Consider the following 15,672-nt stretch of genomic DNA (forward strand, 5'->3'; position numbering starts at 1 on the left):
AATTTGTGGACCCCTTTTTAAACCCGCGCAGCCTGTTGAACAGTAATGAGCAGAGAAAGGAGACCAGAGTGCCTGAGTTGTCCAAGCAGGAGGGGACGATCGTGTGTAAACAGGGTGGCCAGTGAGGTGACACCAGGAGGGTGACCTTGAACCAGAGACCCGGAGGCAGGAAGAGAAGTAGCCACTCGGAGATAGAAAAAGGGTCATGTCAACCAGCGGGGACAAGGGAGAGAGCGGGCCGCATCAGGGAGGAGCCTGGGCTCAGGCCTGAGCAGCTCGAGGCCAGAGCCTGTTTCCTGAGGTGAGGAGGGCTGCCGGGGCGGGGAGCTAAGAGCCGGGCCTCAGCCCTGTTGAGGTGGACGAGCCCATGGGGTGTCCCGGGGACGTGTCAGGAGAACAGCTGAGTGTTCCGGCCTGCATCCGGGAGAGGACTCATTCAGCTCAGGGTGGACTTGGGGTCATGGGCATACAGATGGCATTTAAAGGCACGAGCATGGTAAAGTCACCAGGCAGGTGCCAGTGGAGAGAGATGGGGTGCAAGGGTAGAGCTGTGGGGCATCCTGCATTCCAAGGTTGAGAAGGGGCGCAAGGGACTGAGGAATAACCACAGGGAGGGCAGGGCCTGGAGCCCAGGGAGAGACATGCTGGGGGGCGGGGTGGGTGGCGTGGGGGAGGGCAAGGAAGGGAGGGGGCTTGGTAACATGGGTTCCTCGAGCCCCCGGGGAGTTGCCCTGCAGGGCGGGGCTCACCGCCTGCTGGCAGAGAAGTGGAGACCGGGCGGGGAGGGGGACCGTAGAGGCCACTCCCAAGGAGCTTTCAGAGACCCGCAGTGGGCGCTGCAGGGAGCCCTGGAGGAGGAATCTGCTGGTTCCCCTTGTGCGATTGGAAGGCGAGAGAAGGGAGAGGACATGCCGACCGGGCTGATGGGGGTGAACCCATAGGCAGCTGGTTCGCTGGAGCAGAGCAGGAATGATGGCAGGTGGTCCTGGAGCCAGCGAATGGGGTAGCCCAGCCCTGGGGCGGGGTCGTGACGAAGACAGGAGGCGAGGGCACTGGCCACAGGGGACAGGGAGCCAGCAAGCCAGCACCTCGAGGCTGCCCCTCAGTTCCTTTGAGGTCATGTCTGGGAAAGAAGGCAGGACCTGGGTGACAGTGTGGCAGGGGGGACGTTTGCAGAGACAAGGGTGTGAGGTGTGAGAGCGGGAGGGTGGCACGGGGCACCGCAGGCACAATCCCATGTGTCTCTGATGACAGAGCCAGCCTTGCGGTGCGAGGAGCCATCCCCCAGAACAGCCCAAGGGCCTGTGTCCCGAGAGGAGAGCCGCGGAGGGGCTGGCCCTCCCGTCTCCTGGCTGCCCCTGCTTGCGCCTCTCTGTGGGTGTTCAGACCAGCCTGGGAAACGGAGGACTGGGAGCCTGCGAGGACGGCACACTCTGGTGAACTGGTACCAGTGATGACCGCTGATAGGGACCCAGCGGCTGCTGAGCTGAAGGGTTCTTTTTTCTTATTTTCTTCCAGCCTGGCTGATGGAGGCATGGATGTATTTTTGTAATTTTCGGTTTCTGTCTCTGACTCCATCAGCCCACCCTGTGAATAACCTCATAGGATTGCCTGCCGTCCACGCTGAGACCTGGGTGTCACCAGGCCATCTAGGAACTGGATTCTCCCCCTGCCTGTTTCTTGAGTCCTGTTCGCTTAAGAGATGGCAGTGTCTCATGAGCATGGCCCATTTATCCACAGTCAGGGCTTCCATGTAAAATTGGGTTCAGTTCCTGATAGACTTGAGCTGCCCTGAATGTCGCTGACGAGACGTGGTCCTCTCGTGCCCAGGTGCAGACCCTGAAGGAGCAGGACTGGGAGCGCACGCAGCAAGCCAGCATGCTGGCCGATGTGGCCCAGGCGTTTGAGAGTGACGAGGGCGTGTCTGACGACGAGGGCGACAGGGTCACCCTCTTCAGCTCGGCCACTCAGCTGTCGCCCAGCAGGCAGGCCAATGCCAAGACTCTGACCGTGATGATGCAGGAGCAGCTGGACGCCATCAATGAAGAGATCCGGTGGGTGATCCTGAACTCAGCTCCCCAGAAACTCGGTTTCTCTGAGGAGCTGTCTTCTCCTAGGGACGTCTGAGTGTTCCATAGTAAGAAACCTGACCTCAGGTCTGCTTCAAGAATTTTCAGTTTTGAGATGGCCCTTGATTACAGAGCTCGGGCAGCCGGGGCGTTCTGTCCACGGTGTGGTGTCAGCGCTCTGTGGGGGCGGGGGAGCGGCGTTGTGGGGTGTCCCCCCTCAGCTCTGAGCCCCAAGGTGGGTGAGGTGCCGAGGCGGTGTCCCCTGCGGCCCGTGGACCCTCCTGTGTCCCTCAGAGCCCCCCACGTTCTGGTGAAAAGCCACCTGGTGAAAGCTGGGGTTTTGGGGTTGGCAAATTCCCACTCAGATCTGCCTTTTCCTTTTTAACTTAATGTAGTATGAAGATTGGCTTGTTGTAAGACAGTGGTCCAAGGACATGTGTTTGAGTTTTTCTCATCTCCTCAGTATATTTAAGATGTTTTCTTTAGACACCATCTTGGCAGGTATAACAATTTTCAAAACAGGATAGAATCCAAAGGCCTGCCTCGTGGTGAGCAGGGGGCCTTGGGTCTGGGTGCAGCCAGGTGGCTGGGGGCCCCGAGGCCTGCCTGGTGCCACACCTGCCCAGCTATGCCCATGTCCCGAGTCCACATTCAGAGTGGCCGCAGGCCGGTGACCCTGCACAGGACCAGGCAGAGCTGCTGCTCAGACTGGTCTCATCACGTCAGCCCAGGCCGAGGTGCCCGTTCCTGTCGGCCGAGCGCGGGGCTCCCGGGGAGAGGCAGGGGGTGAACGGGACAACCAGCAAACGCAGGTGGTGTCACCTGCCCATTTCACGCCAAGACAGACAGCTTTGTGGGCCGTGTTTGAGCACAGACGAGCTCAGAAAGATGGTCTTGCTGCGTCCCTGCAGGAAATATGGAACGGTTATAGATTAATATTTTTATTTTTACAGCAAGTTTTCAGGTAAAAGTGATTTTTCCTTATGCGACAAGTTGACTTGATGTAAACGGTCAATTCTGTCCATCAACTTGTTATCAACAGTAAAAACTTTCCAGATGTATGAGTTGAAGTGAAGCTGGAGTTTACTTCCTGTAAGAATCTTGTATTTTAATTTGAAAATCATTGTATTTGCATAATCATATATTTAAACTGCTATACAAAAACATCCACCACACATTAGGGGAGAAGAGCAGAAACTGTGAATTCTAGGTTAATGCAGCACATTGACATGAATCCAGAAACTCACACAAAGCTGGTGGAGAACTTCATCAAGTGATGCGTTTGTATGTATACAACCTTAAAAAAAAAAAAAAAAAAGATCAACTCAGCACTTCATCTGGTCTGGAGACTTGTGTTTAGAAACTGCAGCTTGTTTGTGAATTGCTGTTTTGATTATACAGAGTTCCTGATTCCCAGCGGAAAAGACTTGAGGCACTTGACGTGCATCTCTGCCCTGAGAGCAGGGGAGGCAAGGGTTGTCAACTTGAGGTATCTCTTCACAGGAAAGAGAGTTGCCACCGGGGCCCCTTCAGAATGTTAGAGTAAATAAGTGAAATCAAGCGTGGATGGTCAGGGCCAGTTTGTAAGACTCAAGGCTAAGTTATTCTAAGTTTGAGAATATTCCAAAGAGGAAAGGTAGAACCTTTTGGCTGAGATGTTAATTGAGCAACTGTTTCTGGAATTTGCTAATCATGACACAAATTTATTGTCCAGACAGGTTCCTCTGCTGACAAAGGCAGGTGACGCCTTTTATTCTATTTTAGGTTGATCGAAGAAGAGAAGGAGAACACGGAGCAGCGGGCCGAGGAGACTGAGAGCAGGGAGGGCAGGGGGAGCTTAGGCAGCCTCCGTCGTTTTAAATCAGTGAGCTCCCTCAACCTGCTTCCCACCTCCTCGCATGCTGGCTCCTGCCCGCCCCTGCCCAAGCCCAGAAGGAGGCAGCAGAGCCTGGCGCAGGAGGGAGACCAGCTGGGCATCATGACTCTGGTATGTGACTGCCTCCTCCCTGCCGCATCCCTCCCCCAGCATGCTGTTTTTTGTTTGTTTTTTGTTTTTTCTCTTTATACCCAGAAGAAAATCAGGTACATTTGCTACGCTCAGAGGTCTAAAAGTTTTTAAACTGCCTCGTCTTTAATCATTCCACAATGGCACAGCGACAAATTAGTCTTGATATTTGGACCACCACTTAGCACGTCATCATGAACTCAGCCAGAGCCTGCCTCTGTAACGTTGGGCCTGGCCTTGTGCAGGGCACAGCAGCTGCAGGGAAGTTTCTGTTCTCAGGGAGCAGACAGCTTCGTGAAAGTAACCATAGGCAGCTCTCATGGCATGGGAAAGCCGTGCAGCACATTTTCCACTGGGGATGCCTGGCTACAGGGTGCAGGGCATGCGGTGGGAACAAAACCAAGAATCTACATTGGTCTGCTTACTGATGGACCTGGCCACGCGCTCAGGCCAGCTCTGCGTGTGAAACCAGGTTAAAAGCCCAGGGCCCAGGGCCCCAGGGAAGACGTTGGGCTGCCTCACTTTTCCGAGTCTAAAACTGGGATGACGACCTAGGGCTTTTGGTGACAGAGTGTGTGGCTCTAAAGCACATGTTCCAGCTTTCTTGCGTGTTTAGCTTAGGTGTTGTGAGTGCATTGCTGTTCACCCCATGAAATCACGTGTACAACATCCTGCTTTGTAACTGGACTTGTATTGTCTCTGTTTTCTGTTACCACCCATTGCATGTTAGCTGCATTGTTAGTCAGCTTATAATTAAATTAACCGCGAATCATTTTAGCGGCCTGTGAAGTGGTAACTAGTCCATTTTGTGGTCTTTTGACACACTGTTTTTATAATTTGCATCATTGGCTAATTAGTTGATATTTAAAATTCTTTGATGATTTCTCTGTGGTTTCATGCTTGATTTCTTTCCGAATATTTGGAAAAGAACAGTTCTGCATGTTTTCCTTGCTGTTGGAGTTCTCTGACAGTGTGTCTGCTTTCATCATTGGTTTTGATTCCCTCTCTCATCCTGTTGTCTGCTTAGTCGTCATGAATCCAGATCCCCGCCCCCCAGCCCCCGAGGCTGTAGTTTACCCATCCATCTCCCCTCCCCCGTCCCCTCACTTGCTCTGGTCATAGCCGTGCTGTGGTCCACAGCGTGTGTCCCCTTAGTCAGGTTTGTGCTTTGTCTTCATGTCTCATTAAATGGTGTTTTTCCCCCATAGCAGTAAGTTGAATTGGTGTATCACTATGCAGTTACAGGAGAAGGCAATGGCAACCCACTCCAGTACTCTTGCCTGGAAAATCCCATGGACGGAGGAACCTGGTAGGCTGCAGTCCATGGGGTCGCACAGAGTCGGACACGACTGAAGCGACTTAGCAGCAGCAGCACGCAGTTATAAGCATAATGTATGTAGATGGATCCTAAACTACATATCATGTATAATTCATAAATGAGATTGTGCTTACATAAAGAAATGATCCTCTTAAGTGTAGAATTAGTAGAGTTTTAGATATGCAGATAACATCACCCTTAAGGCAGAAAGGGAGAGGAACTAGAAAGCCTCTTGATGAAAGTGAAAGAGGAGAGTGAAAAAGTTGGCTGAAAGCTCACCATTCAGAAAACTAAGATCATGGTATCTGGTCCCATCACTTCATAGGAAATAGATGGGGAAACAGTGTCAGACTTTATTTTGGGGGGCTCCAAAATCACTGCAGATGGTGACTGCAGCCATGAACTTAAAAGGCGCTTACTCCTTGGAAGCAAAGTTATGACCAACGTAGATAGCGTATTCAAAAGCAGAGACATTACTTTGCCAACAAAGGTCCATCTAGTCAAGGCTATGGTTCTTCCAGTTGTCATGTATGGATATGAAAGTTGGACTGTGAAGAAAGCTGAGCATCAAAGAATTGATGCTTTTGAGCTGTGGTGTTGGAGAAGACTCTTGAGAGTGAGTCCCTTGGACTGCAAGGAGATGCAACCAGTCCATTCTAAAGGAGATCAGTCCTGGGTGTTGATTGGAAGGACCGATGCTAAAGCTGAAACTCCAGCACTTTGGCCCCCTCAAGTGAAGAGTTGACTTATTGGAAAAGACTCTGATGCTGGGAGGAATTGGGGGCAGGAGGAGAAGGGGACGACAGAGGATGAGATGGCTGGATGGCATCACCAACTCAATGGACATGAGTTTGGGTGAACGCCAAGAGTTGGTGATGGACAGGGGGTCCTGGCATGCTGCGATTCATGGGGTCACAAAGAGTCGGACACGACTGAGCGACTGAACTGAACTGAACTGACACAATATCCTTTCTGTGTTGGTGCTTGTATTTAAGACTGTAAATCTCATCAGCTTTTGCACAGTTAATGTCTCTATTAGACTCGTTAAAAAAGTATCTTCTATGGTTAATAAAATGTAAAGACTGCACCTGCTATTGTGCTAGCTTTCATTCTTACATATTTTCACAGGGAACTTGCTTTAATGAATTTATTTTGAGAAGTTTTAAATCAAATTCTATGTCAGGATTTTACATGAATGTCCAAGAGGTGGTTAGATTTGTTCAATGTTAAACTAGGTATTATGGTAACTTCCTCATCAGTTAAATTACTAATTTAAAGTGTAACATGTTTTTGATTAAGAGAAGCTAACTTATAGAGAGATTTGGCTGAGAATAGACACCTGTTAAGGCCCTTTGTTGTACAGAATGCTGTGCTTTAATAAATCATGATGTTGTAATAGAATGGTATCTTCCTGAGTAATAATTTATAGTGTTTCTCTAGTAAATCTTGAATAGCTTATTTAACTTCTGTGGTCAAAAAAATGTTCTGCTTCCAGTCACATTTCTCTAAATCTTCATGTCACTTACATGTTTGCCATCATTTTTGCTTTACTGTATTTGCCTCTACGGATTCTTGAAATTTTAGCTTCCAAGTCGCAATGAATCTGGTTTCTCTTCATTTCTTTGCATGCATCTATCAGCCTAGTGATTTAAGGAAGCAGCGTCGAAAGGTAAACTATTGAGTAATTTAGCAGGCCTTTGTTTCTCTGTGAAGTATTGAAGAGTCCTTATCGTTTAACGTGAATGAACACTGTGTGGTTATGTCCTGGTGAATAATTGACGGTTTAATGGAAGTGATGAAACTCACCCACCACTTAAAATGTGCTGATGGTTCTGTTGGAAATTGGTCATTCGTTGGGACAATTGTAACAGTGTGCCTTTCTCCCACTTGTTGGCCTTCTGATCATCTCATGCTTGTTTATAATAGACATAGTATTATTTATTATTTTTAAAAATTTCTGTACTTATGTTTTTGGCCACGCTGCACAGCTTATGGGATCTTAGTTCCCCAACCAGGGATCAGACCAGTGTCCCGGCAGTGAAAGTGCCAAGTCTTAACCTTTGGACCACCATGGAATTTCCGCTTAGTGTTTTCATATAAGAAATGACTGAATCAGAGCCATAGATGTTAGATTTGCGGGAAGCCAATTTAATGATGGTGGGTAGCAGTGTGCAGGAGACTCTGTGTGCCAGGCACGTGCTTTCCGAGTCTGTCATCTCATCCCCAGGTGAGGTCCAGTCTACTGCTATCCCCATTCAGCAGACATAGACACTGAGGCTTAGGGAGGCCGGGCACCCTGCCCAGGCTCTCACACCCAGCAGCGTGGTGTGGACTGGTCTGATCAGAGCCTGGACACTTAACCGTGGTGCTGTCCAGCCCGCTTTCCTCCAGAGGCTCTCGTGTCTATCACGGCATCCCTGATGGAGGGAGCATCAGGAGGGAGCTCTCTGCCTCTTCCCTCGGGTCACTTGGATGAGCCCCTGTTGTTGGAGTCCAGTGCCCCAAGGGCTGGCCTTCCTTGTCCCTCTCCTGCTCCCAGCCCGCTGGCCGAGCACTCCTGGGCCTTCCCGCAGGACTGGGGTGGCCGTGCTCCAGTTCAGGCGGCTCAGTGCCCAGGAGCCCTTCTGCTGGGCACAACAGAGCAGCGCTGTCCCCCTTGGGTTGGTGACCTGGGCGTGCCGCTCGCCCGCTCTGTGGCCTGCTTTGCCCTCCTGTTCAGGGAGGACACAGCACTGCCCTTCCTAGTCACATGTGGCACCAGTGGGGCAGCTCCCATCCTGGGGGAGGGCAGCCAGGCTGCAGACCCAGAGGCCTTCCTCAGGAGGAGGCCCGGGGGAAGGGGCTGGCCTGGGCCCTGACTCCGAGGCAGGTGTTTGTCTCCACTGAGTCCATAGTCAACCCAGGTGTGTCACTTCCCTGCTCTGTTGGTTGTTGTTTTCTGATTTTTATAAATGCTTATTTTAACTTGAATTTGAGATTGATCCCTGTTCAGTTCCATGTGGAAAATTTCTAGCCTTTGTAGCCTTCTGTTGTCTGAGGGTTCTTGTCAGAGCTCAGGGGAGGGAGCCCAGTTTATCCAGCTGCTGTTAAATGAGTTCAGCTGTATTTTGCACTGTTACTTTGTTGTCACCAAGCTCCTCTGGGGCTGCATGGCATCAGTATTCTTTACAGAATCCCACCAAAAAGGCACAGGTTAGTTGGTTAAAACAACGCACTCATTGTTTATAACAATACATGCCATGCATGTTTCCTAAAACCTCCCCAGGTTTAGCCACACACCAAAATGTATCAGTGAGACCTGTTTGGACCCTGCAGGGTTAATCTGTTCCCACACTGTCTTCCTTTCCTCACACCCAGGACCAGCGGAAACGCTGGGAGTCCAAGAGAGATCATCTTCTTCTTTTTTTTTTCTTTAATTAGTTTATTTTTTAATTGAAAGATAATTGCTTTACAGAATTTTCTTTTCTGTCAAACCTCAACATGAATCAGCCATAGGTATCCATATATCTCCTCCCTTTTGAACCTCCCACCGCTCTAGGGTGATACAAGATCATCTGTTAGTGAAGACCTGGGGGTGCCTTATGGAAACCACTGTGAGCAAATGACACTCGAACGGCGTGTAAGTACTTCAGTGGGTAGTCCCCAGTCTGTATGTTACCGAGAAATACGATCCAGGCACATGGTGTTCGCGTGGAGGGGTTAGGTACCTTTTCTGTGTTTCCCTTGTTGTCATGGGTTCCAGTAACCTGCATCATCACTACAAATGATCTTGGATGGTGACACAAGCTGTGTCTTTTTCTCCTTCAAACAGAAAGGTCTGGACGGCTTTGCTGAGAGGTTTCGTACTCTAGCTGTGGTGCTTCTGAGCAGCATCTGGCGATGAGCACAGTCCTGTCATCAGGGCAGTTCATGCCGTACAGGATCCACGGTGCCAGCATCGCTCTGCTGTCCTGCCCCGCAGGGCCATCTGGTCGCTGGATTCCAGGGAGGGCCGAGGCCGGCTGCAGGGAGGCTCCCGTCCGGGGTCTCTGCACTCAGTCAGATGCTCTCGCTGCCCCATAGCCCCACTTTTTTTGAACAAGACAGTCCTTTAAGATGGCATTAAGCTATAACAAGGGTTTTTTTGTACTTGGGGGAAAGCATAGCTAATAGATTTTCAAATAAGTTTCTGGTTATAATGTAAAGCCTGTGTGATTGCCTTTTTCAGAACAGTCTATTGTTAGCCAATTTGACACTTAGCTCACTCCCTCAGCTGCCAGCTTTACGGGAAGAGGTAGAAGATGACAAGACCGCCATCAGATGTGAACCCTCGACCCTCGCCTGGCCGCGGTCCCTTCGGCTGGGCCGGCTGCACACGGGGGCGCTGCGCACAGCCACCCACGAGGACCTCAGGGACGCCCACAAGTAAGCGGCCTGTGTGTGCGTCGTCAGTTTCAGGAGCCCTGCGCCTCTTGTCTTGAAAGAGTTGCAAGGATGATTTTAAAGGAATACCACTGAGTTCGGTGCCTGTGTTTAGTGGTGAACTTCAGGTGCTGGGGAAGAAGAGCTCAGTGACCTCAGTGATTTTAGAAAACGTCCATCTCTACAGATTGACTCCTGTGGGAGCTTTCTTCCTGCTCTTGGTAGAGGTCTGCCCGGCCTGGGGCACGTTCCTGACGGTGACGGCCCCGTGCCTCTCGGGTTCGCTCTTGAGGGTCCCTCCCTTTCCTGCAGGGGTCTCCTCTCAGGAGACCCTGTCCCCTCCTGTGACTGACACTGTCCTCATTCAGACCACCACTTGCTGAGCTCCCGTCCTGAGCCAGGCAGCACTCGATGGAGGGCACATGTGGTCACCTGACCAGCGGCCCTGCACGGTGACCGTCGCTCTCCTGCCACGGCCGGGAATGGTTACCCTGTGGGAGGCGGGGGGATCTACCCAGAGCAGGGGAGCTCGTCTTCTCCTGGAGCGTCGTCACCTGCCAAGCAGCGACCCTAAGGGAGGGTCAGAGCGCCCTCTGCACCAGCTGGCCTGGAGTCAAGCCCTCCTCGCGGGAGAGCTCGAGGCAGAGAATCTCAGCTTCCCAGTGTGGTTGTCTGATGCCGGGAGCCTGCATTGCTTGTGTGGAGTGTGGTTGGTGAAGGAGACTCCAACTGTCAGCTGCGAGGTTGAGGCGCGGGTGTTGCTGGGTGCCCGTTTCTATCAGTAGCTCTTGTGGAGGGGTGTGTGTTTGCACAAGGGTGCCAGTTAAAGGTCGTTTTCTCTCCCCGAAGCTCCACAGGCTCTCAGGACAGCCCCGGGAACAACCCCAGCAGCAGCACCAGCAGCCAGGGCTCGCTGCACAAAGCCCCAAAGAAGAAGGGCATCAAGTCCTCCATCAGCCGCTTGTTTCGCAAGAAGGAAAAGGACCGGCCTGAACACCCCAGCAAGGAGGCGTTAGGACCAGGTGGGTGCTTCACCGTTCAGAGGGAGGAGGGCCTGCAGGCATCTCCCTTCTGTGTCTCCCCCGTCGTCCCCACGAGGCTCCTGTCAATCACGCTGGGAGTCCTCCTGGGAGCAGGAGTGGAGGAGGCGTCTGTCTTCTCAATGGGTCTGAGATGATCGGCTGAGTTAATGAGTGGATGGTTGGGTGGATGGATGGATGGATGGATTAGTGAGGGGTGGATGGATGAACAGATGGCTGGCTGGATGGGTGGATGAATAGAGCATGGAATGAATAAAGCAGATGATTGTACTCCAGTGCTAGAAACATATTCTACGCAATTGATTGAGTAGGAGCTGGGCAATGATTGTTTCATCCTAGCAGTGACATGTGTTTGGAAACGGCCTAAGTGGTCCTCAGTGAGGGGTGAGGTACAATCTGTGGACACCCCACAAGGAACAGCCCGCCCTCCTTCCTGCCACCTTCCCCATCCCCAGGAGCTCATCAGGGGTTCTGCCCATGCCCCCACCCCACCCCACAGCTACACAGGTCCTCCTGGGGTCCCCTCATCACACAGGGTTATCATCAGGCCCCCATATCACTCAGCTTCCTCTCCTTGAGGACAGACAGCGTATGTTCCTGCCTCTTCAGCCACAAATTTGTTGAGTCTTGTTTGTGCTGGGTGTGGGATGTACAGGGGTAAGTAAAGCAGATGTGGTCTGGAGCACAGCTAAGTGACAAGAGAGAAAAAGGAGCAGATTATTAAATGCTATCCCTATTATTAGTAAATACAATGCATAGATGGATGGTGCATTGATTATGTACCAGATGCTGTGTGTGCCTCTTAGCAAGCAGGTGCTGCCCCCTCCCGATTCACAGAGGAGGACACAGTGACAGTCACGTGGTTAGGGAGTGGTGAGGGCAGGTTCACACCCACCCAGTGGGACCAGGCACTTTGCCGAGCCCCAGCCACCTCTCTCGTGGATGAAACAGGAATGAGATGGGTCTATGGCATGATGGTTCAATGGACATGAGTTGGAGCAAACTCCAGGAGATAGTGAAGGACAGGAAAGCCTGGAGTGCTGCAATCCAAGGAGTGACAAGAGTCGGACACAACTGAGCGACTGAACTAAAACCTGAGTGTGTGCTAACCCACTTCAGTCGTGTCTGACTCTGCGACCCCAGGGACTGTAGCCCGCTAGCTCCTCTGTCCATGGGATTCTCCAGGCAAGAAGACTGGAGTGGGTTGCCATGCTCTCTTCCAGGGCATCTTCTCAACCCAGGGATCGAACCCACATCTCTCGTTATCTATTGCATTGGCAGGCAGGATCTTTACCCCTAGCGCCACCTGGAAATCCCCAGTGAATGCTGACAACTAGAAACGCAGAACATAAGGGCCGCTCCTAAGTTAAACTGGAAGAGCAGCAAGCACAGGTTGTAAAGAGGAAAACACACGATGAGCGACAACAGCGAAATATCTGTGCCATTCGGAAGAGGAGCCCGTCAGCCCTTGGAGGGACAGCTGGAACCAGAATGAAAACCAAGGCCATGGTCAGCAGTGCCCACCACACGGCCTGGGTGGCGTGGTGTCACTCACCGGGCTTCCTGCATCCCCAGAGCTGCTGGCAGTAACATCTCTGAGTGCCAGGCCGGGCAGCGTCCCCGAGTGAGCTCAGGCATCACCGCTCTCCTTCCAGTGCTGTTCCGGGGCCCTCTGTTGGCGGCCACCCTCATGCCCTGCCCTGCCACTTGCTGGGGCCCGGCTGTCCCCCTGGGATCCTTTCAGCCCTTGAGCTTGGGTGTTCCCAGCCCTCTGCCACACCGGACTGGGACGCAACTCAGGACTTGGGCTTGAGATATCAAGGAGACCGTGAATCTGGAAGGACACCACCCTGGGGCCTGTGAGAGAGCAGGAGAGCAAAGCCCCTACGGGGAGGAAGCAGAGCTGGGGAACGTGCACACAACGTCCACTGCCTCCTGCACAAGTGCCTTTTCTTTGTCTCTCCTTGACCTGAAACAAACGCCAGCTGCTGCTGCTGTGCAGGTGATTCCTAAAGATGCACCTCCTGCCAGAGCTATTGTCCTGCTGCTCTGGGGCTGCCTGAGTGTGCTCAGGAGTACCAGACAAGTTAGGGCTGCCACACCTCATACTGGAGGTGGGGGGCCTGATACTGGGGAAGGGTCGGAGGTGGGGGGAGGGTCTGAGGGTGGGGGAGGGCCTGATGCTGGACTAGGGCCGTGACGCTGGACTGGGATCTGATGCTGGACTGGGGTCTGATGCTGGACCTAGGGTCTGATGCTGAGGGAGGACCTGATGCTGGACTAGGGTGCATCATTCGGGTCCCCGTCAAGGTTGCCCTCGGACACCCCGCCCTGTGACCGATGGCGAGCCTCGACACCTGCACTTTGTTCCCACCCTCAGCCCGCTGCCCACGCCTCAGCAGCAGAGGGGCCCTGTCCCCGCAGATGCTGAAGTGATGGAGCCTCTTGTCTCCGGAGCCAAGGGAATGAACACACCGTCGGGCGCCCTCTAGGGACACCTGTGCTTCCGCCTTCTGGCCTTTCCATTGCATCCGTCCGTTTCTCTTAAGAGAATGTCCGTGGGATGACACGGGCTCCCGTTACCAGCTCTGGTCTGTTCTCAGTGAGAGTACAGCTTACCCTCGGCACTCTTTATTGGCCCTGGGAAATTTTGCTTCAGTACTTGATTGAAAGAAAGCAATAAATAATACTGTGATAAAAATAGTTCAAAAGTAGACTGTACATACTTTGTCACATATTCGGGAAGTTCACAAAAGATTAATAGGAAAATAGAATGATAACAATGAATTGTACAAGTAAATTAAAGGCGGAACCCACATGTAAAGAGACATGCTGTCTCTGTCTACCAAGATACCAGCTGCATAATAAATATCACACTGTGACCTGAACGCATCTCTTGCTGGCTTTTTTAATGTGCTGCTGAAAAAGTAAAGATTACATTTGCTATTTATACAATCCAGAATGGCTATGTCATCACAATCTAAAAATGTACGCCTAGGTCCATTCTTTACACATGTTTACAAACATGTAAAAAGATGATTTACATAAAAATAAGGCCTTTGTCAGAGCTGCACTACCCTGTCTGTCTGGGAAGTGGCACCTTCACTGTCCAGCTCGATGGCTCTGCAGCAGGTGCAGGGCATCGCGATTGGTCCCCAAAGAGTCTCACGGGAGAGGAGGGATCCAGGTCCACAGAGACTAGGTTACAGGAGAGATCTTCATAGTCGTCTTCTAGGCATCCTTTCAGCCCAAATTTCATTAGAAGCTCACATTTAACACCCAGTACTTTTAAATCACTTCACGCTGTGGACAAAAACCATTTCTTGCTAGAAAAAGTACAGTTTAGGCCAGTCGTTAACATCCAACAACAATTGGTTGAAATTAAGTTTGCTTATTTCAGAGTGATTGTTGGAGAGCTTGGTTACATTCTGGAAGGATAATAATGCACACCGTGTCATGATGATTTTATCATCGCAGGAAAACCCCTTCTCTCATGGTTTAACATTGAAAAACAAGAATAATGACAATAAATGCATCATTTACAAAAGCCCTGTGTTTGTTCATAGGATTTATACAGACAAGCACTACAGTACATTCATTTGAAAGACTGAAATCAGGTATCAGAACATGAATGGATCTGAAAGGATATTCATAGCCTGAATATACAAGAAAAAGGAAGTAATTCTATAAATGAAGTCATAAGTTTACATAAATATCAGAAACATTAAATTCTAAAATATTTTTTCTCTATGGTCTTCATGAATTTTTCACTAATTAAAAACCCTGTAATATCTTCGGATCCATGTAACAAGTATTAACAGAGTAAAGATGACATCGAGTTCAAAATGTAGTCTTTGTTGTATACTGGATGCTGTATAAACATCTGGAGAATTCGTGCAGGTAAACTGGAAACAAACACACAGAAAAGTCAGTCCTGGGATGGCAGCTGGTGCCCCAGCCCCTGCCCCTCCTGACACCCCCACCCCCTACCCCATTTGGGGCTTCAGCTGCTTTGAGAATTCAGAGAAACATGGAGGACCAAGCAGATCAAGGAGAGAACTCTGTGGCTGACTTGATTCTGACATATAGCTAAAAGCTGCTGGTAAAAAAAAACCCTCAAAAGCCCAATCCAACTTTCTAGCTGAGATGTGAACAGGACAGAGCAGACAGCCTCCTGCCCTCAGAGTTGCTCGAGCAGGGCTGGGCCCCAGGGCCGGACCCACCAGAGGACCACCCAGAGCAGTACCTGCAAGGGAGGGTGGCCCCTTAGTGGCCGCCGAGCCCCAGATGCCGGTGCACCTCCGTGTGAAATGCTGGCCTCTGCACGGAGAGGTCCAGGGCAGGGCAGCCTCGTGAACCCTGACGGTCTGGCCCTGTTCCCTCCGAGAACGTGCACGCAGGGCGTGGCCGGCAGCACTGCCACTGTGGGAGGGATACCCACGCGTCCCTATGCGAGGGGCCTTGGCCATGCTCTGACCACTCCGGCGGCAGTGGGGCGCCAAGGTCACGTTCTCTGCTGTGAGGGTTCTCCCAGGCTAACCTCCGGAGACCCGCTGACCCTCCACTCCCTGGGGCGTGGGCTCCGTGCCCCCGCAGGACCAGGCCGGCCTGTACTCACCCCGAAGCACATCAGGAGCAAGTCCTGACTGTAGCAGAATCCAGCCCCTGCGTTCCCGCCACGCTGCCTGGTCCCATGAGCGCGGGAGGAAGGGTGCAAACACAGAGTGCGGTTAGTCGTGCAACGTCACATGGGGCACGAGGACACACAACGCACACCCGCAGCAGTGCCCACTCCTACTGAGGGTCTGGGGAAACTTGTAGAGGGTGGATGAGCTGGAG

The sequence above is a fragment of the Bubalus kerabau genome, chromosome 18 (genome assembly GCF_029407905.1).
Source record: "Bubalus kerabau isolate K-KA32 ecotype Philippines breed swamp buffalo chromosome 18, PCC_UOA_SB_1v2, whole genome shotgun sequence".
In the NCBI taxonomy this organism is placed as follows: Eukaryota; Metazoa; Chordata; class Mammalia; order Artiodactyla; family Bovidae; genus Bubalus; species Bubalus kerabau.